Source organism: Lycorma delicatula, chromosome 6 (assembly GCF_047948215.1).
Source record: "Lycorma delicatula isolate Av1 chromosome 6, ASM4794821v1, whole genome shotgun sequence".
Classification (NCBI taxonomy): domain Eukaryota; kingdom Metazoa; phylum Arthropoda; class Insecta; order Hemiptera; family Fulgoridae; genus Lycorma; species Lycorma delicatula.
This window is the reverse complement of record NC_134460.1, coordinates 36320020-36344028: the sequence shown is the minus strand read 5'-3', so window position 1 is coordinate 36344028 and position 24009 is coordinate 36320020. Positions and strand designations below refer to the sequence as shown.

General features: G+C 29.4%; 1 pseudogene; it reads right to left on the bottom strand.

Moving 5' to 3' along the window:
* Nucleotides 1-2995: 2995 nt before the first annotated feature.
* On the bottom strand, nt 2996-22045 carry LOC142326506 (adenylyltransferase and sulfurtransferase MOCS3-like; annotated as a pseudogene).
* Nucleotides 22046-24009: the final 1964 nt, after the last annotated feature.

The following is a 24009-nucleotide window of genomic DNA, read 5'->3' as shown; positions in this document are numbered from 1 at the left end:
TATACCTTATTAGCTGCGACTTTTAAATTAATTAATTAACGGTATTTCACACTTACTCGTCGTTAAAATAATACAAAAATATACTCGCCGACTGTAAAAACAAAATGCGAAATTAAAACATTAATCTCAGTACTATCGTTAAGGAAGCAGACGTTAATGGCACACTGCTCTTAGGATTATTTAATCGCACTTGCAGTACCGGGGCGAAGGTGCTGTTTTCACGACGTATTCTTCAAGCGAGCGATAATTACCCTTATTAAAATCTGCAAATAATTTAAACTTAAATTTAATAGCGGATCTCTGTATAAAAAATTCAAAACATCTACTGCAGTTTAACTTACGCGTGGAAATTAACAGCGCATTTGTTTAGTATATGTTGTTTTAATACCCAAATGCTATTTTAATTACTTTAAACGAAGGTTGAGAATTTGGTATCCATCACGATAGCGATTCGTTTTTACAATCCGTAGACCACTGATTTCAGTAATAATAGGGCCCTTTAATGAATTTATTTTCTAATTACCTTTGAAACTTATTATTATTTTCAACGATTTGTTGCAATAATAAAAATTCGTTCTTTGTTTAATTGTTTTTTTGGTCGGCCGATGTGGGGGTCGTGTAGGCTTTTGATTAAGTCGAATCTTTTACGACCGGCTCGAATAAGTGCTTCGTTCAAATTTATTTATTTTAGCGTCGATTCATCGTAATTTTCCGCACTCATCCTATCGCATTTACACTTAAACTTACGCAGACTGTGAGAGGTAGTAAAACGTAACAAAAATCGCAAATATTATTTTAGGTTTTTGGATCGTTTGTAATCGGTAATTTATAGTTCGCCCTCAAAAATTAGTATCGTTGGTGTTATATCGTACGGAATGTAATTCCGTAGTCGTAATATTTTTATTAGGTCTGCATATTGCTTATACTGTATGTATTTTTAATCGCTTAATATGTTTCACGTCCGTTTTATGTCGTTCTTTTTCGTATTAACCGAATATATTGGCGTACGAGTGTAGCCGGCCGAATTAATTGTGTAGTGAAAGCGAAGGGGCGATGTAACGAGAGAGAAAGGAAACGACAATAGCTGTATTTTTCAGACGTTAAATTTTATCGATAGTTTTATTTGAGTTACGTGTTTTATTATGACGTTTGATACGCAAAACATACGTTATGAAAACGGTTTAGGACGGTTTTTATTACTCGGCAACTACTCTGTATACTAGACTTGTTTTCTACAATTCCCGTTGAAGAGGTATTGAACATTACGATTAGGGTTTTGATGCCCAACGCATTATACAAATTACATACTACTCGCGCGCGCATACACATATACACATACACACACAATCGCCTCCCTTTTCGCTCTCTTTCTTCCTTCCTTTCTGTTACCGTTATTAGTTCGATTAAAAATAAGAGATAAGCAAAATATATAAGTATATATTGGGTTATACGTAGGTGGGATCCTGATCTCTTTTTATTTTACTACATCCAGTTATACCGCTCTGCTCGTTGCTCTTCAGCGATACAGATAAATACAAATAGAGATTCGAACTGTGATTTACGTTTACGAAAAGCGACTTTACTGTAGTCGGGCTTATTTTAAAGACGTATTATTTTAGAGTTTTCCAGTATTTTTATGAAAATCTTTCTTGCCTTCGTAACCCCTTTTCCATCTCGTTTTTGAAAAAAATAACTACATAACGTAACAGTGTCGCTAATATACAGAATTTAGTCCAAAAACGATTTTCATACCTTTATTAAGGATCTAAATAACATTATTTTAAACATCCGCTAAATTGGCGCCTACCGTCGGAAAAATGTTAAAAATAATTAAACGATAGTCAAATTAAAAGAATTCGACTGTCGTTTATTTTGTTAAGGACTATTTTTTTACGTAATCTGTTAACGAAGTTAACAGATTAAAGGAATTAAAATTATTAAAGGAACTCCAACGAATTCCTTTTATAATTTATTTTTAGTTAATAAGCGAAAAATTGTACGGTTTTAATGGCAATTTACAGTTTTAGCTAGGGGTTGTTTCTGTATTAAATAAAATTGAAAAACCGCTATTCACGCAGGAAAAAAACAAGATCTAATACGGTGTAAAACTCATTTTTTTCAACGGTTTTCTTACGCTCGAAACCGGTAAGCTGAGTTCTTTATTTTTTTGTGCCGTTAACGTTAGAACATGTCCTGAAAGTTTTTTATATTTTTATTGAATATCTCTTTACATTCCTGTCTTTGGAAGTTATCGACGTTTATTTTCTTCTGAAATTTTTTCGATTAAATTTTTTCATATCTGAAAAGGTAAAGAAAATTCAATTTCAACCGCCGCTCCCACCGTGTAACCGAAAGTATAACCGTATTTTCTTCGAAAATTCTGTAAAAAATAGACGTGTTTGAAATCCAAATTAATCGCTTAAATGCAAACGCATGAATTAATGTTAAGGTATAACAGTAAATATAAAAGATTATTACAAAACGAATCGTAATTTCGGTATCAAAAATTATTTTGAGCATATCTTTTAGTATACGTTGAACGGGAAGCCGATGAATCTTGTTTTTAATTAATATTATTTAAAAATTCACGAAAAGAGTCTTATTTTTCCCGTAAAAGAAATTCCTTTTATTGTATTTCAAATAAATCGGTCGGGAGATTTTTCAAATGATTTGTCAATTTATTAAAACGATAGCATAATATGGCCCTTTCTCGTAAATATAGTATCGAGTTATAAATGAAAACAGTTCCGTTGTGCGGTTTAGTAAAGATGGATACGGTTATTTTTTTAAGTATAAGTGACCGTTCTTTTTACAAAAATTGCACATTCATACAGAAAGCAGAAAAAAATTAGAAATATGGATTAGGAGATGTAAAATCTAAACTGAGTTTTTGATTCCTAGATTAGCGTCTTTTCTCATCTTAAAATTATATTAATCGGTTGATCTTCATAACTCCTTTAATTTTTCTAAATGTATTTAACACTTGAATTAATAATTAACAGCATTCTTTACCTACCCGTTCTGAAAAAGAAAACATGTCAAGATGCATTTTTCAATATTATGATGGACATATTAAAATATTTCCAAAATATTTTAACCGATTTGCGTGAAATGAAAACTGTTTGTAATGAAATTATTGGCTTATTAGATTTACTTTCTGAAATTGTACTAAATTTATCTTGAAATTATTCATTTACTGTCAAAGTTAACAAAGTTTGCGAATAATTCTCGTTAGATAAAAAAAAATATCAAAATTTGAAAAAGCAATCTAGTATATGGACTTTAAAAAATACATTTTTCAAACCAGAGTGGAACAATATTAAGTCCGTAATCTAGGACCCTGTAAACGCTTGCAAATCGGTAAATAACAAATCTTTTAATCCATTTTAGCGCCCCTAACGAGTGCGATTAGTACTACCGGGTGATTAAAAAAGGACTTCACAAATGTAAAAGCGTATAAAAGTTTATTTAGATAACTTACAAATTCGGTTGAGGCCTCATTTCATAGCAAAACATATCAAGTTTTGGCTCACGTAATTCATTAGTACCAGATTCGGTCTCCAGCGTTGTTAAAATAGATACTTACCGGTATGGAACGTGCTCGCTGTGCGTTTTGGTTTCACGGTTTGAAGTCATCGACTGCAGTTCAAGGTAGTTTTCGTAGAAAGTAAAGGGAGCATCTTAGTAGGCGTAAAATTTACTCTCGGCACCAAATCTTCATTGAAGTAAGTTGTTCTGTTAGACATACTAAATCGCGTGGGCTAGGACGCCCACGCGTCTGAAACTGCTGTTAAACAATTCGGAGAAATCTTTGCACGTAATCTGAAAAAAATCAACTCGACCTGCGTTACCAGAGAATGGCATTCTACAAACGACTGTTTGGCGCGTGCTACGTAAGCGATCGCACTTGAAGCCGTACAAACTGACTGCGATTCAACACATCGCAGATGACTACGAAGTTGCACGGCTGCAGTTTTGCGTGGAAATGATGAATAGATTTGCAGGCAACGATACTTTTTAAGACGATGTAATTTTTAGCGATGAGTCGACGTTTGACATGTCCGCCAAGGTGAACACCCCTAACTGCCGAATATTGGGTAGCAAAGACCCTCGTGAAGTAGCCAAAGCTACTTTTGTTGATCCGAGATTTAAAAAAAAAACCTCATTTGACGTAGAAGAAAATGCAAAAAACGGATAACCGATGAGGTTACAAATTTAATCGATTCAAAGCGAATGGACGTCGATACTCGGCCGTAAATAGAAATCTTAGAACCTCAGACACAACAAATCCTAACGATTGTCTTTGGAGTTTATTTGAAGAAAAATTACGAAAGTGCAAACAACTACTCCTGGAACAACCGGAATATTGCAAATACGACGGTATTTGGAAATGCCACGCTTAAATAGACGAAAAATTCCTTTGGAATTTTGGGAATTGTATAAAAATTCATTACCTGAATTATACCAGATAAATTTAAAATACTCCTGTTTACCTGCTACGTCACTTCTCTCAGAAAGAGTGTTATCCAACGCCGGGCGGCAAACCGATTTGCGTAGAAATAGACTATTTATAAAACATCCTGGACGAAATAAATTTCTCAATTTTAAATTTTATCGTGGAATTATAAACCGATTTATCTTTTATTACTTGTTTTTTAATTTAGGAACAAAAATTAAAACCGTAATCTAATGTGTTTTTGTGAAAAAAATTAATTAAAATATTAAATAGATTGTAAACTAATTTAAATATATATATTTGAAATTGATAGAGGACATTCCTATTTTGTTTATAGCGTGCACACTTCGGTTAAAAAATAATGTATAAGGGAATAGGTTACAAACGCAAAACGAAAGGATCGAGCGATTACATCTTCCGTTTAACTGATTTATAGATATTTTTAACGTACGTGAGAAGTCGGTTGAAAATAAAAACAAGTGAATGACGGTTTTATTTTTTATATAAGCAAAATAAGAACCTTTTACATAGGCGGCCGTAAAATGTCAGTATATTTTTTATTATCGTTATGAACGATTGTATAAAAAAAATCTCTCTCTCTCTCTCTATATATATATATATATATATATATATATTTAATAATGTCACTAGTAGTTTATACCGCTATTTAGAGATAGCAATTATTTTCTGGGAACCGTTTTAAAACGTATGTCAAAGTACAAAATTTTCAAGAAATTAAGAAAAGAAGATAATTTTAATGTTTTTCCGTAAAGGCCCCCGTACGACACGCATTTGTTTTAAAGCTACGATCGGTTTGATAAGGATGATGTCTTTTAATACTATTTTATGACTTACTAAAATCCATCGTACGTACGATGTTTGTTAAGAGGTGATCGGTATTACTTAAAACGTACCGTTTCGCTTAAATTTTTAATCTGCTATTCTAGTACAAGCTGATTTTTACTTTAATCTTTTACGTTTCTGTGCGTTAACCTACCTTGCAAATTTTTTAAAACCGCAAGATTTTTTCGTTATTTCATCATCGCCTATGCTCTTTCTACGATTACCTTTTGTTATCGCTTTAAATTTTTTTTTTAATCGGCGAATGTTTTTTCGTTCTTACCGAATGCTGTTCCCGGTTATCGCTCGATCGAATTTGATCTTAAAATAGTAACTTGATGCGACAAATAATTAAGTAAAATAAAAAATAAAAACCCTCGGGTCTTTCTCAAGTTTTCGAAAATAAACTCTTTACTAGTATAAATAACCGCTAATACTGTTTGGTGTACCGTTATTTATTTCACACGTAAAGTTTTTTAATTTGTAAATTTTACTCCGCCTATAGTTTAGTTTCTATTTTTATCTTGTTATGTACGTATTCCGTTTGAAGGGCACGATCGTCTTTGTAGTTTATTCGCTATTGTTGTTACGTAACTTCCTGTTATATTTTATTGCATATCTCTGACATAATTTCATAAAAATAAAAATATCGACGGTCGTTAAAAATCATACTCGTGAAATTCTTTTCTATCGGCTAGTTTATTTGCTCTCGTTAATCGTTATTTTCTTTGAATCGGTTTCCTTTTTTCTTAATAATCGATCCGCTGCTCGTATTTTATGATTTACATAGTAGTGAGATCGATGAGATTTAAACTGCGGTTAAGTTTCCAGGTGTCATAAGGAAGCTACAGGTAAACTTTTTTAATGACGTTCAGTAGTTTTTGCGGTTATCGGGAACAAACGAAAAAAACGTCAATATATGTAGAACCGAGGTTAATTATATTTTTTTGCAGTTATGTATATTCTTCAACAAGACAGGATTTAAATTTCTTGCCGTTTATTTAAAATATTTTCACGTTATTTTACTACAAGTATGTAATTACTTTTCCCTAATATGTCAGCAAAAAAAGCGGTTTATTTGCTATATAATTTTTATCTTCAAATTATATTTTATAAGCATCACGTTTAATTTAAATATATTAGAATTAAGATTCGTTATTAATTATTTTATCCGATCATTTTATTTATAATTTTAAGATAAAATTGTATAATTAGTTAATGTATTTTATTTGAAAAATATATTCACGTCGGTATAAATTGAATGTAAAATATTCAGTGGAATATAAAAATTCATATTCTACTGATGAGCACAGATTAGTTCGTATTTTATCAGCGACTGAAATACAAAAAATACAGCTCTGTATAATTTTAATATTATATTTATAATTAGACCGTACGTACAGAATGTTGCGAAACGTATTCGCCAAACTCCAGAATCTGATTAAGGACACCAAAATGTGAAAAAACGTTCTGATCGACTTAAGTCCTACTTCACTTTGTTTTCCTTCTGGACGCCATTTTGTGATTTTCAAAAATTATTTCTCAGGAGCCGGTAAACCTACAGTAATTAAAATTTTATAAACGTCACCTTAAAAATTGGCGGCCATCTTAATTTTTTTATTCTTCAATATTTTTGTGATTGTTTATTTGATATAATTATTACTAACACAAAATTTATTAAGCATTTTATTTTGAAGAAAATGACACCTCATTTGTAAAATTCCGTTGACAAACAATCGAGTTATAGCAGACAATTAACCCGGCAGTACGATTTTGCTAGCTGATAATTTTTTGTCTGTTTCTATTTTCTCCATTAAATATCTTGGCACAAAATATAATCTTGGCACAAATATAATCTTGGCTCCAAATATAATCTTGGCACAAAACAAGATTTAGTTGTTAAATAATTCTCCATGATAAAAATCCTTTCTTCCATGTTCAAAACCATTCCTTCTTAATAAAAAACATAACCAAAAATAACTAACTGCTCACAAAAAAGAAATAGAAAATTATATCAGCTGATTATAAAACAACAACAATAGGTAAAACTGCCAACATTTTCATCTAAAATTATTGTATTAACTCTTCTAAAAAGTATTTTAGAAGAGTAATTTATACTACAAATAAGGGATGTAAGTTCTTTGTATTATACTGATGCTAGCAGCTTGTTAATAGTACTGAGATTTGTTATTAAGTGTCTGAGAGTGTGTCAAGCTAAATCTCTTTCCACACTCAGAGTATTTTTTTTTTTTTTAACAGCCATGACTTCCCTTAACTGCAATGAAATTTTTACTGCTACAGAACCATTAATAAATAACTTTATGAAGGATAATGTGTTTAGTATGTTTAATATACAATTTTAAATAATCTATCACGAATGGGTTATGATTACATTCTTGTATAAAGAATATGACAGAGTAAACTCAAGCTGATAATAGATGTATCCAACATGATATAAAATATGTTGACCATTTTTAAATTGAACATATCAATAAAAACATTTAGTTTTCTCAACTCAATGAAAATATTCTACATAATTTAATGCAAATAGCATGATTCAATAAAAATAGTCTGCATACTTCATTTTCAATAAGTGTTTCTATGTGCACTAACATCTATTTTATTTGAATTATCGCTTATTATACACATTGGTAAGATGTGTGACCTATCAATTTGTTTATTATCTTGTTACTAGATAAAAAAATATGCAAAATAAAATGATTATATTTACCAACTCCTAAAACACCAGCATCTGAGCAATTATTTACTGTCTCAGGTGGTGGAGGTTGAGGATACAGACAACGATAATACGGACCACCTTTATAGTTATAAACAGTTAATTGACCTTCCATCTGTAATGCACTACCAGAAACAAGTGGTTTACCAGATAAAACACAGGCATCATTTAATAAATAACGTGTAGCAACATTATCTGATGCATCAATAACAACATCAAATCTTTTTATTATTCCAAGTGCATTACTACTTTCTAGTGCACAGCAAAATTCACTAACCTTTAAATCTGTATTCAATCTAAAAAAAAAAATAAATAAAAAAAGTTAGCAATAACGTAGCTGTACTTTCCTAAAGCATGTACATTATTAAATACATTTACAAAATTATTCCATTTATTTAATGCACCAACTTACATTATTAAACACATTTACTAAATTTTTCTATTTATTTAATGCACCACTTTAAATAATTTTTTTCATGAGTCTTAAAAGTGAAGGATAGTAATAACTGGAAAAAATATTTTAAAATTCACTTATCAGGACCCAAAAACCGAATCAATAGATCCATATCTTGAAAGAACTCAATAGATGAGTCCTCCCTACCAGCCTGGATCAATCCACTTCTACATAATTACCACTAGTTTTTAATACATTTTTATTTTTTATTGTTATTAAATAATAATAAACAATTCTTGAAATAAATTAAGTCTGAAAATATTTGTTCAGATGAGCAATAGAATGAAAAACATTAGTAGAAAATTTATTTATTTACAGAAAATTCTTGTAAAAATCATATTTCTAAATTTGTATACAATGAAGGGAGATCAGACTGTAGGAATAAAAATACAATTAAAGATAAAATTACATAAAGAAATACAAAGATGAAACCTAAATAATTATAAGTTTATGGAAATAATTTTCAAAAATACTGACCAGAAATTAGTAATTATTGTAATGATTAGAAAGTACATTATGCTAAAATATCAATTCACCATTTATAAATAGAGAAATAAATAGTATAAAAAATCTGGACAGAATGCATGAGAAAAGACAGGTGGGTATGTGTGTGTGTAATTGAAAGAGAGGAGTTTTTCTAGGGATAAACATATTTTTAATAATTATAAAAAATGTTTTTGAAGAAATTAATCCTGCACATAAGCGTAACCACAGTGGGGTGGGTGGAGCACTTGCCCCCCTGGATCATTTAGTCAAACAAAAAATTATAGGTCAATATCAACAGGTTATAATAGTACTGCGTGGCAAGAAAGCATGTTTGAATCGTGGCAGAAGCGCTCTCTGGTGAATGAGTGGGGGAACTAGCAGTTCAAGGTCTGGATGGTCAGTGGTAAAACTCAAAGATGAGTGATAACAATGGAGAAGAGAAATCAAAGCAGAATGATGGTGAAAAATACAGAATGTTTGAGGTTGAATTTAAAGGAAAAGTTCTAGTACCTTCTGTTCCCTATTTAAGTACTGCAGTCAGTGCAAATAAGTCAGTTGAGTGAATTGACTAATTTGAGCTAGTTCAGACCGCAATCCCGTAACAATAGCAATCTACAATGAATATTAGAAACTTTTTTAGCACAAAATTTATGTATCTATATTACTTTCATTTGAGTCTGAGCTGCAAAAGCATCTAATTAAAGCAACCTTAAATGTTCAAGAAATGCACAGACTGTTTTTTTGTTTGTAATAATAGTGATTTTGATATTGTTTTTATTATTGAAATTTTATGGAAAAATCATACAATACTAAATAAGGAAGTAATAACTAGTACACCACACTCCAATAATTAAAAAAAAAAATGATTGAAAATTGTAATTAGCTACTTTTGCTTAATTAGAGGGTTTTGAATTTTGAAATGTTTGATTTTGCTACTAGCTACTTCTGCTAGTTGCAAATAATAAAACAAATTTGTACAAAATATTAAACGTTTATAAAAATTAATATCAATCAATAATAAAAAAAAAAAAAAACATTAAAATGTCGACAGCTAATAAGTAGTGAATGGTTCAAAATTCATAATAGTCCAATTTTTGTTGTGATCAAGTTCCATCACTACAAAAGTTATGTTAAACACAAACATTCTAACCTCAAACAGAACCATGTTTGTTCACTTTAATTTTGTTCTGTACATAGCCACAGGCTGTTAGACTTCACCATTCCACCTGTTTCTTTGTTGTTTTTTTTCTACTTATTCTAATATTCTTGTTTCTACTTAGACTAAATATGAATTTTTACTGATTTTCAAAATGTTTAACTTTTTGAAAAATTATTGTATAAAGATGATAAAAAACATTTTTAAGCTTAAAGTTTCTAGTAGAGTCTGTTAAGAAGCTTAAATTCTTAGTTGATTTAGTTTTTTTGGGAAGTGACTTATTTTACTTATTTTCTTTTAAAGTGACAAGAGGAAGCAATTAGATAAAAGTAGGAGCAAAAGTGATAACAACAGAGAAGAGAAATCAAAGCAGAATGATGGTGAAAAATCAAGTGGGTCTTCGCTACGGTTCTGGTGTACGGGATCAAATGAATTTTGATAATGATGTGGGTCATTGGCTTGGGCATTTGTTTAGTATGACCTCATCTCAAAAAATGAAAGTTTTAAAAAACTTGGTCACCATCTCAAAGTTATTACTTTGCCAAGGATGCTGTGTGCAAAAGAAAATTCAAATACAGCTGGTTGGCGGATTATGCTCCTTGGCTGGTGTAGAGAAATTAAAGGGTGTGTGTGCATTTACTGTGTGTTGTTTTCACCAACTAATGTGCATGGTGTTTTGGGTTCTTTCATAATGAGGCCCTTTACTCGCTGCAAAGACATGTACGAATTTGCAAAATCTCACACATCATCTCAATGGAACAAATCGGCAGCCACAAATATTTTGAGGCAGCAAAATATTTTGATGAAAATATACCTGCTAATTACAGAATGGAAGACAACAAGAAAACTGTTGCATCAATAATTTTGACCGTGATGTTTTGTGGTACATATGACCTACATTTGAGAGGCAAAGAAAATCATGAAGGTATTTTTGAAGATTGATCAAAATTGACGCTGTGACTACATTTTAAAAGAACACATAGAAAAGGGTACAAAAACTGCCACTTCTTGTCACCACGGATTCAAAATGAAATAATTGGCTTATGAGGCAATGTTGTTAAGAGACAACATCACTACTGACATAAAGAAAGCATGTGCTTACAGTATTTTGGCAGATGAAAGCAGTGACATATCAGGGAAAGAGCAAGTTTCTATTAGCCCCCTCGCCCAAAAGGAAGAAATTAATAAAAAAATAAAAACTGATTACATCACGTTACAATTATAAACTGGAAACATTAAAAATAAATAAAGCATGAAAAAAGTATTAATACTAAAACGTTTAGTGAAATCCTAAAGGTACAACATTCCATAAAAAAAAATTAATAGTAGAAAATACAAAATTCCATAGAAAAATGGAACAGCATAAACTAAAAATTGATCATTGCATGATATATTGTATGTAAGAATGTAGAACAATGAACAAATCAAGAAAATATATCCCACACTTTCATACTTATTACGTACCTTATTTTCTAATCAAAAAACATAATTAATTAAATTTGCCAAACCAGTAAAAGTTGTAAAAGATCACAAAAATTCACCTGAGCAAATACAGCCATACACTTATTCTCAGGTATTATAAAGTTAATTAAAAATATTAAATTTTCAAGTTGATAATATCTTGGGCTGTTGAAAAAGAATTGCTTAAACCTTCACAATAAAGACTTTTGATTATACGTACCTGATCAACAATTTATTAAGAAAAATAATATGAAAGATTAGAGAAAATAGGCTGAGAAGAAAAGATTAGGAAAGTTTCATTAAGAATTATAAAATGACAATAATAATTATCATAAAAAAAAAGATTTATGACAATTTTTATTAACAGAATTTGAATTTGATTACCAAATTCAAACTGTTGAGTTCTTCAATAACAGCTGCAAATCAACCCAAGGCAATTGTATAAAATAGATATTATTATTTTTTTAATCTAATAAAGTAGATATAATTTAATTTTATTTCCACTGATATATTTTATATTAACATTAAAAATTAAATAAAGGTTTTATGTAACCTTTTAAGAGCCTCAGCTGCAGATGTAACCTTTGGTTTACCAATACTTCCTTCATCATGTAGCAACTGACGATGTAAATTATTTTCTTCAACTACATCATAATCAACTAAACCAATATGACCTGAAAAGTAAATAATATATTTATTTTAAACAGCTAAAATTTATTTTTTCACAGATATAAAAAAATTAGTTCATCTGTAAAATGAATACTCAAAAACACAAATCTTTTAAATTATAAAAAGTAATCGGGTAAGTTTTAATAAATAAACTTGTAAACAGTAAACACAAAAAAAGATCAATTTAAAAATCCATATGTAAATTACTTACACATAAGAAAGAAAACAAACAAAAACTTTAAGTGTAAATCTCTCTGTAAACACATACTTTTATTCATAAAGTTATCCACGAATTTGATGTTAATTATAATACTAATAAAAAATATAAATTTTCAACTATACAGTTGAATGCTTGATTAAAAAATCGTTATTTTTGCCTCTCCTATGTCCAAAGTTGCATAAATGAGAAGAATCTTTTTCAGTAAAAAAATTGCAATTTATACTTCTTCAGATCCTCGTCCACACATACATCTTTGAAAATATTTAATTTTATCACTGTAAAAGTTTTGCTTCTTAAGAATTTTTGTAGAAAATTCTAATTCTTTAAAAGACATTAAATGAACTTTTTCCTTAAATAACGATAATTTAGTTGAGTGTGCTGGCTTATATACCAGTACATTTTCTCAGCTCTCTCACAGCCCTATATTCCTACTCTTAATTCGTTTTTTTTTTCAATGAGAGACAATTCAAAGTAAACACATGTATTCACTTTCAATTGGAACATTTAACTTATTCATTTCATTGATTCTATTCAATGGCTAATTTTTTAATATCTGACATTAAAAATGTTGTGTTATTACTAGCAAGATTTCTTTTCAGAGCCGACCATACCATCTTGACTGGATTTAAATAAGGGTGGTAAGGTGGAAGTCACAGAACCTGATGCCCATGTTTTTTTAATAATTTATCAAAATGGTACTTTATTTTTGAATTTCAACGTGATTTAATTATGTCATACAATTGCAGTTTTAATATTACTTTATTAAACAGAATATTGTTCTTTAATAATCAATTAATCATGCCACTTTTCCTATCGTTTGAATTCGGAGGCTTCTCTAGAAGTGAACTGTGGTATGATGCATTATCAATAACAACCACTGACTGGGGAAAAAGACCAGGAATTAATTTTTCAGATGCCACTTCATGAAATTGTTAATATATAATATTTATATATTTATTATATAAATAATAGTCATCACTTTTTGAACTCATTTTTGGAATGAACCCCATTTCTCATCCAGCATGGATTATGATTAACTGATCACTTTTATTCCTGTACCACTGTCATCTGACCTCGAAAGGGACATTATTATATACAATTGGTCAAAATAAGCAATTGAAGAATTTTCTTTACTGAAATCGATCATTTTTCTTAAATATTCTATTCTCTTTCACCAGATGTCTTCTTTCTCAACCAAATGTTCCCTATTATTATCAGTTTTCCACCACCAACTTAAACCCTAACTCTTTCAGGATAGCCGCTAGTGTAGTTCTAGAACCTTTAAATCTAATTCTCTTTTGAAGTTCACATAATTTATTTAATTTAGGCAGTTCATTATGTTTTCATGAAGCTCGTTAACTGTTCTTAAAATGCCTTGATCAAAACTGTCTTTCCCAGAACTGGTTTTGAACATTGTTTATATCTTTTGGTGTTCTGAATGAGGACGACTGTGATTTAGATTTAAGAAGATCCTGCTTTTCTTTTAGAAGTTTTTCAACTTATGATTTGAAATCTCACAAGTTGCAGCAGTTCTTCCTTCACTTTTTGAATGCATATTTAATGTTTGTTATCTTCTAATTTTCCTAACTTTATAGATTATTTCTTCACAAAATCTTATACATTATTATAACTACTCCATAAGCTTAACTACGGAGCTTTTTATTCTAAACTATGGATTTAAATTCCGCAATGCAAAAAAAAAAAACTATAAACACTATAAATCTAAAAAAAAACCTTTAAATAATTCAATAGATTGATTGATTACTTGTTCTGCAGGAAGCACTGTGACAATGTTACAATTTTAAGACTTTGATTAAAGTTCAACTATTTCATAAATAAACCATTTTTAAGTAGAATTTATTTTTTTTTCTTTATTTAGTTTTATTATCACATTATTAGTAGTAAAAAGAAGTGGAGAATAGTTACATAAAACATTTTCATATCTTCACACACATGCACACACACCATGGCAAGAAAGGAAATAAAATTTAAGGGCTGTAGTTTTATACATTACATAAAACCTATGAGCATTAAAAAAAGTAAAAGATATATACTGCACTAACCAATTCCAGCGCCTACAAGTTAAAGAGCAGCAGGACAACCTAATCCGCCAGCTCCGATGATAAGAACTGAAGAAGTCTTAAGTCTGGTCTGTCCTAAAAAAATAATACATAAAAAACATAAAACAGATGTTTACTTTGAAGTTATTAAACCTGTTCACTCATTTTCATCGTTTTTTAGTTTTATAAATTAAATGCAGAGCAGCAGGAAAAAACCAATAAATAATAAACTTTTGATTCAAATACACATCTATTTTTATGATGTAAATTAAATACACTTAAAGTTATTCTTAAGATATGTAAAAACATATCAGCTATATTATTAATGCTGTTATGTTTTCTACAAAAATGACACTGGAAATTAGACAGATATGTAAGAAAATGTGTGCTTGTGATTATAATGAAAACAAGGTTTAATCTGAAGATGAGTAAAATTGTATCTACATAGTGCAAAAGCTTTGAGAAGAATATTGTGAAGTCTAAGTGTAAATGTCAGAAAATGAGAATATCTGGTTGAATAGATATAGGACATCGATGGTGAATTAAAATTGAGAAGGAAATAATGTAAAAAATCAATAAGGTTATGTATTTAGATGAGATCAATAATATGAGTAGGATGATTGTTAACAGCTGTTTGATAAAAGTAAGAGATGAAAAAAGGATCTACAGAACTATAGTTCTGTGTACTGCTTTCTGGAACAGAAGCATAGCATGTAAATCAAAGGTATGATCAAACTTTTTGATAACAGAAATGAATATCAAAAGGAATATGAGAAAGATGATGCTGGTCAGATTTGAAAATAATGACATATGAGGTGGTATGTATCATAAAGATATTATGGATTATGTCTAACAAAAGCAGTAAAGATGACTTGATCTTGCGTGTAGGCTGAATGATTCAAGGAATCTAAAAAGATTTTACTTAGGGAGCCTGTACAAAGGAAGAAGACGATGCCCTCTGTGCTGCTGGAAGAAGAGAAAGAGGAAGCAATGGAAGGAAAAAGTTGATAGTGGAATAAATAACAGATTTACTAGGTAATAATATTGCTTCCTAATAATTAATTTTTCACTTAAATAAACTCAATTTTTTTATTTTTATTTAACACTACACATAAGCCCTTAAAATTTCTAAGTTTTGTTTAATGAAATCTTCACTAGCATGAATCACTACATAATAAATTCTGAAAATCATAATCCTACACTACACCTTATCTCTTTTTTAGAATACTGCTATCGACAAAATAATAACACTGATAAACAAGAATGATCATTGTTTGGTATCGTTCGTGTGTTCGTGTGTTTGTGCGTGCTGATGTATGTTGATGTGCGAGTGTGAAGTAGTGGGGATTCGTTGGTGCGTAGTTTAGTGCGTGGTGAGATATTGTGAAAGAAGGATGTGTGTGTCTTAAGCATTCATAGTGTTAAAATGTTACAATATCTTAAATATTCAAATGTTACATAGTATTACAATGTCTTAGTATTCATCACAATAAAAATGTTATACAGTCCACTATTGTGTGTGTTCATTTAGTGAAAAAACAAAACAATCATTGCACAAAATAGATAATGTAAATAAAATAAATACCTCTTGACCGAGTCATGGTATGACATAGAGTTATGAATGTTTGATGAAATAATATTTGCTGCAAACAACACAATGCAATCATGATAGAGTGAATTCTGCTATTTTGAAAATTAACCTCATGTGAGAGCTTACCCCATCACTAAGCAAGTTATGTGGAAAACAATAAAAACTCCTCAATTCACAATAATATTTGTTGCATACAGTAAATATAAGTATTCTGTGAAGTATTTATGATCATTTTACAAATACAACATAAAAATTTTTAAAATGAATAAAACAAAAAGCTTTAAACTGACATTCAATTTTCTTAAATTTGAAAATTTAGCAAACCAAGTTTGCCTACATACTTCTGTGTTCAATTTTTGTCATTCTGATACACTTACAGGATCTATGTTATATTATTTGAAACAAATGATTGCATGTGGAAAATAGCAATTTCACAAAAGAATTTTTCTTTTGTTTGTCTTAAAATGACACAGTCATTATAAATGATTAAAAAAAATTAAGTCATACTCATATAATAATAGTACATTTTTTCAGTTCATTAAAATGTAAAATCATTTTAAATAATACTAACGAATTCTATTTGTATATATACCTTTAACACCAATATCTGGAACAATAATCTGTCTACTGTATCGAGCTATCTCTTTGTTGTTTAATGAATTTGTTTTAACTTCATCACCACTTCCAGAAGTCTGTAAAGATTTACAAAACAGGTTTATAATTCATATAGAACATTCAATATTCTAAACTTTATTTAAATATATAGTAAACACTCATCATCACAGGTGAATTCTTCTACCGTGAAAATTATCTCCTATGAGAGTTTATACCCATCACTAAGTTATAGAAAAACAACAAACAGCTCTTCACACCACAAAATCATAATATTTTATCTAAGTTGACTATTTCTTTTTCTAACATTAGTGAATTACAACCTATAGAAATGAAGAGTAGTTTTTTAACCATTACTACACTGAAATTAAATTAATTTTTTATAATTAAATATTTATAATATACACTTACCTTTAAGAACATATTTTAAATTTAAACTTTTCCCTTTTTTGGACTTAATAACTAAATCTTTACTAACTTTTCTGTTGCAGTTTTAAAAAGGCATTAATGTATAAGACCAATACAGATGACAAACTTGACACTATCTATAAAAGAAACAGGGGTCTTGTTGATTTTCACAACTTCACCTTGATCAACAATAATTACCAGATTATTTAATAGTGAATTGGCCTGATCTTTTCACATATAATTCTTTTAGTTTATTGCTATGTTAGACATGGTGAATTCATACATGCGAAATTTGGTGCTAAGTACACATCTCCTCATGCACAAATGTTTTAAAAATACAGTAACGAGGGCAATCTATAATTCCAGCCATGTTCCCTTTTGTAATTTATCTGCTCAAAGACAGAATTGTTTGCTGCAGTGTCATCTATCTTCATTTATTTGAGAGAGGTTATATCATAAAATGAACTTTTCACATTCCTGGTTTGCATATAAAGTAAATCTTTCTTTCAAGTACCAGAAGCAATAGATTTGTCATGCATGTCATGTATTAGTTATCAATATGACATATTCATTTTACAAATATAAAATCAAAGTAAGTGAATGAAAAATCACTGTTTGTTTTTTTTTTACCTTTGAAATAATCTATTTAAATTTCTAAACATGGTGAAAATTAGCCTGAATATATTTGTTTTTAACAACTAACTAAATAATGCTTTCAGTCACTCTTTCAGTAATCTACAGTAACTTAAGCTGCTGTATTGACCCTGATATCAGCTGATGCTGCTGCCAGTGGTTTTTAGGGTTTTTGTATATTAATTATATAATTGTTTTGTTTTATTTTTATACTCCAGGGTATATACTGCATTATTCTACACAAAGATTACCAGTCAAACAGGACAATTACAAATAACACAAATCATCCACTGACATTGAGAACAGCCTTGGTATTATCATATAAATAAAAGAAAGGACTGTAGTTCATCAAATTAAAATATAATAATAAAATATACAAACACAAGAATAGCCAAAAATGATGTATGAAATGAACAGAGCATAGTAATTTTAGCTCATCTCTAATTATGTATCCACATTTTAAATATGCAACTTCCTTACTATAAAAGGTTGCCAGCAATAGCTTCAGTAGACACTAGTGTGAAAAGAGCAAGCAATTCCAGTACCACTCACTACAGATGTTTGGAAGTACAACTGAAAAAATTTTGAAGTTATAAAAAACATTCTTTTATTAAATTTGTTTTATTTTGTCATTTCAAACGAATATAGAATTAAATAATTTTCATCAATGGCTGTCATGGGCAAAACTTTGCAAACGTGGAATAATTACTGATGCAAAACAGAAACTAACACAAATGTTATTTTTGACATATGGAAATAACTTAGTATTAATAACAGTAATAAAAAAGGATCTTTTAAAATTAAAATCAAAATTTTGTAAAAGCATAACCAATAATTTAAAAAATTCCTATATCTTCTAATATACTTTTACCAACTTAATTATACAAATATGTACAGTCGGTTGATTAATAATTAAACATAAAATATAGAGCTGAACAAGTTCAGAAGGTTCACAACCAAACCTTTGTGTTATAATGCAAAAATATTTGTTCAGAATAAAGTATAAAAAATTAAAATTCTCAAACAGGAGCACATGAACATGAACAAAAGCATTCACGACAACGGATGAAGACAATGTAATAGTTTTAACACCTACTGGTATCAGGAATTTTATAATAATCAATCATTCCATGTCAACAAAATTTTATATTCCACGTCAGAACGTTAAAATTAGGTGATCTAGAACTTCAGCATGAGCTCAATAAAGATCACCCAGAAGACAAACAAGGGAATGATAAACCTAAGTTGCCCTCCTGAGTACAATGTACACTATGTAAAAATTAATATCGATCTGTGTATTAAAATTTAAAGTACAGAAATGCAAGAGGATTTAAAATTTTATATACATAACATTCCAGAAATTCAAGTTCATAATCCATTAAGTCTGAGTAATCTAAGTTTTTGATATTTTAAACATTTTCATAAATTCGCAAACACATTGTACATAAATCCATTGAATAATATTTAAGCCTTCATGGTTGTAGTTAGTATTCCACGCAGTGCAATGGGTGATGATTTAAGTTTATGTACTAAACTGCCCCTAATCTTAATAGGAGTTATAACAACAGCAATAAAATCTGGTGATTGGGAGTCTAGTTGTAGGTAACAGTTCATGTCTTTAAGTAATAGACAGGGGAATGGCCATTGGTAAGATAATTATGAACATACCAGAATCCAAATATGTATTTCCAGAAAGGTAATATTTGTATCTGATGAGTGGTGGAATGCTATTTTAGGAGGGGCGGATCAACTAAAAAAAAAAAAAGAAATAATACCAAGCTTATGAAGAAACTCTATTAGAGATAAATATCAGTCACCTGCCTACAAACAAGCCAATTAACCTGTCTCTGAAAGCATGTAACTGTATTGTAGGTGCAACATAACAAGTGAGTAAGTGTACAGAGGAGAGAAAAACTCCTATATGATGGGAGCAGCCTTCTCAATGGTTGTGTGCCAAGTAACTGATGACAGAACCAAAAACTTAAAGCTTACCTATTGTAGGCTTTGAGTACTGAATAATGAAAAACCTTGAAAAATGCAGGTTACTTCAATAATGCTGATCAATATGTGTAAACCTTTTCAGCAGTAAAAACTAAAGAGTGTATGAAGAAATAGATAATTTGATCGAATAAAGGAGATGTTAATTAAACAGTACTAGAACTGGAGTGCTGCAGTAGGAAAATATAGAAGGGAAAGTAATCAGAGATTACGTGCTAAATCACAAAAATGAAAGAGCAACTAGGCTTCTCAAGAATTTTACAATGCGTATAAATTAGTGATTATAAACATCCAGTTTAAAAATCATAAAAGAGCACAAATATGAATGAGATCAGGATGTAAAAAAAAGATATAAAATAGGTTATATAGTGGTTAGACAGAAGTTTAGATGATTAGGGCTTAGGGCTTTTATGAAAGGGGTTAAGATTAGGATTATTCCAAAAAATAGATTCATCATAAAATAAATAACAATGTTATCTTAAGTTACTTTTTTACATTTTTACAACTCAGCTGAAATTATTAATTTTTAATATTATCATATATATGGCAGTCAATTCATATTATATATTCAACAAATCACGTATAAAGTTGGCTCACTTTTAATGAGGTCAATGAATGAAACTTCTGACAGTTATGATCTAACATAATAATTGAACTACAATGTTCAACTAACAAATTAGTTTTAATAAAAATATATTACTACAGTGGCAGGTCAGTTTGTACATACAACTCAAAACCTATATGTTGATCTAACTTAATGAGCATTCCAAACTGTCTGGTCTCCTTATAATAATAAGTCACATATATTATTTAAGGTACAAAAAATTAGTGGGAAAGTATCAAATAAGAACAGAGAATGATAGGGGAGAAAAAGGCTTAATGAATTTAATAAAGATAATATAATTTTCATTATCATTTCTTGAATTAAAAACCACAAGACTGCACACATGAGTGTATTCTGGATAAGTGTAATTAGTTTTGTAGATATAGAAAAACCATTCAATTGTATCTAAAAATCCAAAATATAGATTGGAAAGAAAGATAGTTTAAAGAAATTGTCTCCAAATCAGAAAATCCTATGACGAGTTTTCTGATGTAGGAAAAACATTAAGACAGGCTGTTCCTATCATTTACATTGTTTAGTATATAGTTGAAGATGTATGATATCAATTTTTTTTGTAGATGAAGCACTGCATATTCAACAGATGATTTCAAAATTAGAAAATATTATGAAAAAAAAGTATGAAATTAAAATGAATATTAGTAAATAACAAAGTAATGAACATAGGAGCCAATGAATATCAGCATACAAAATGGAGGAATTGAACAAGTATTATAGTACAAACAATTAGGTACTATACTATGTTAATAGAAGACTACAAAATAGAAAATGAAATAGCAGTAGTTAAGGAAGTATTTAACAGAACAAACTAATGTTTTAAAATCAAAATAATGAACACCTTTGCGTAAGCAATGTGTAATACACACTGCTTCAACTTAGTTGAGGATTGAAAAAAATATGCATTTTGTATTTGTCTTTGATTATTATACTTTCAAAGGTTCTAGATTTGAAACCCAGTCTGGTTTCGCATTTTGGTAATACTGAGCAATTGCTTGATCAATGTCAAATTTGGGTTAATGACTGTAAAGTTGAAGATCATAATAAATTAAATGTCATTCACCGTGCACAAAGCAATTAAGAAGACTACCTCAGTTACCACTTGAAAATTGGTGATAGAACAAAATAACTGTAAGACCTGGTAAGATCATAACATTGAACATTTTTTTCTAAATAAAATCAATAGTTTGTTTCTAGCTTTGATTCAATTGTTTTTATTTTTTTTATGAAACAAAGACAGCTGCTTGTAGAGAAATCACATATAAGCCTCACTTAGTGTGGTTGAGAAAAAGTCCAAGTGTGAGCAGTGAAGTGACTAACCTTGATTTGGCTTTTGTTTTGGTTTGACATCTGCTGTCTGCAGGCAGGCGCGCAGGTCAGAAGTTGTCAACCCTCAACGCATAAAATTTCCCTAAATTAGAGTGAAATTTGTCTTCCGAAAAATAATGTTTACATTATTTACCAAACCGGGATAATTTAATATCCTGAAAATCCTTCTCGGGACACCAGGACGTTGAGGATAAAACAAGTGACAGTCCCAAAAATCAGGACGTACAGCAACTCTATTCATGCAGGATGGAGCCAGACCACTCACAGCTAATGTTGGTTTAGACTTTTTGCATGAAACTTTTAACGCAAATGTCATTTCAAACCGATTTCTAACAATGTAGGAGTTCATGTTGATGAATTTGCTAGATGTGATGGTGGTCATATTGAACATATGATAAGCAGAACATAATCTCCAGGTATATACTAAACACATTGTATTTTACTTTTCTGTATCGCGATTCAAATAAATATTTTTTAACAAAACCAAATGTTAGATAATTTCGTGCACCACTCTGTATACATACTCGTATATATTAAAAATAACGGCAAAATATTAAAAAAAAAAAAAAAAATAGATTAACAAAAATTATTAGGTAATGACTGCAAATAGAGTTTCTCAGTATTAAAGTCATATTCTTAATGTCTGTCTATTTTGTCTGTATAGTAATATATGGCTAAAATATGACTGTTTCATTAACTGATAAACATTTTATCCAAATTCATCCTTGCAAAAAGATGAATTAAATTAACTTAAAATCACATATTTGGTCATTTCTTTTATCTTTTTATTTATGTTAGGGCTTTTATTGTATGTACTACTTTTCAATAGCATACTAATATAATGGTGTTCATTACTTTGCTAATGATGTTTTCTTGATCATGTTGTTGCATTCTCCTGATGGTTTTCTGTAAATTCCTAACTGAAGTTTCTTTTCAATTTTTTTTTGATGTTCATATCCAAAATTATTTTCTATTTCCTTTGTGTGTACTAAATTTTTATGACAGATATTGAGTCTATATCAGTCTGAATTAATTTAGTTTGTAATTTAAACTTTATGAATAAATTGCACTATGAACTAGAATATATTGATTTGTGGTTTATTATTTTTTAGTCATTGGATGAATTAAGCAGTAAGGCGGTTCCTGATAATATAAATCTGAGAAGACCATTACATTTGGATGAGCCTTTAGGTAATACATTTTTAATGGCTTTATGTATTTTTTAAGAATTTTATTTAAATCCTTTTGACAACACAAATGTTTTCAGCAAAAGTGCTGCTGTCATTGTTGCACTATGATTTCAATTAAAATTATTAGTGGTAATTTTTTTTTAAAACCATGTAAATAAGATGTCATCACACACACACACACACACACACACACACACACACACACACACACATACATGCATACATTCATACATTCAATCATACATATATATATATATATTTATATATATATATATATATATATATATATATATATATATAATAATGTTATTTTTAAACAAATAACATTAATTTAGTTGACAAACAGATCTGGTTCAAAGATAATTTGGATGACAACTTATATATATAAAAGAGATATTCCAATTAACATTTTATTGTAAAATGTATCTGTTTCATTTTTAGTTAATCATAAAATGATATGAAAATTCTTTATTGGGCTTTATGTTTTAGAGACCTAACAAAATATAATAAGCATTAGTATTGCAATTAGTCAAAATTTTGGGGATCTAACTTCTTTAATTTCTGATTGTTTTGAGTTAAAAAAAAAAAAAGGGTAAAATTCTGTAGGTGTGTATTTGTTTGGGTGTTGGCATTTATCTACCATAATGTGTCTAACATACATTCATGAAATTTCATATGATAACCTGCATATACGTAATATCGATGATGTTAAATTTTAATGAAAATTGAACAAGGTGGTGGAATTAATTACAGCTAAGAAAGTTTTGTAACCGTACTTTCAATTAAAAAGAATTGTAAAACAAAATATAAAAGCACAAACAAACAAAACCAAATAAAAATTTCACCAACACCGATCAGGACTTTTAACATAAATGTGCAGAGCTGATTTAGTGTAAAAGATTTCAAGCCATCAGTTACTGATATTACTTTGCTTTGTGATCTTGCTGCTACTATAGATATTATTAAAATATTTTAAAGAAAAAAAATTGTGAAAATCTTGCAGTTTATTTGAATTTTATCCCATCATATTTTTGTTTGTTTTTTGATGAATCAAATATTTTTATACTTCTGTTGATGCAACACATAATGT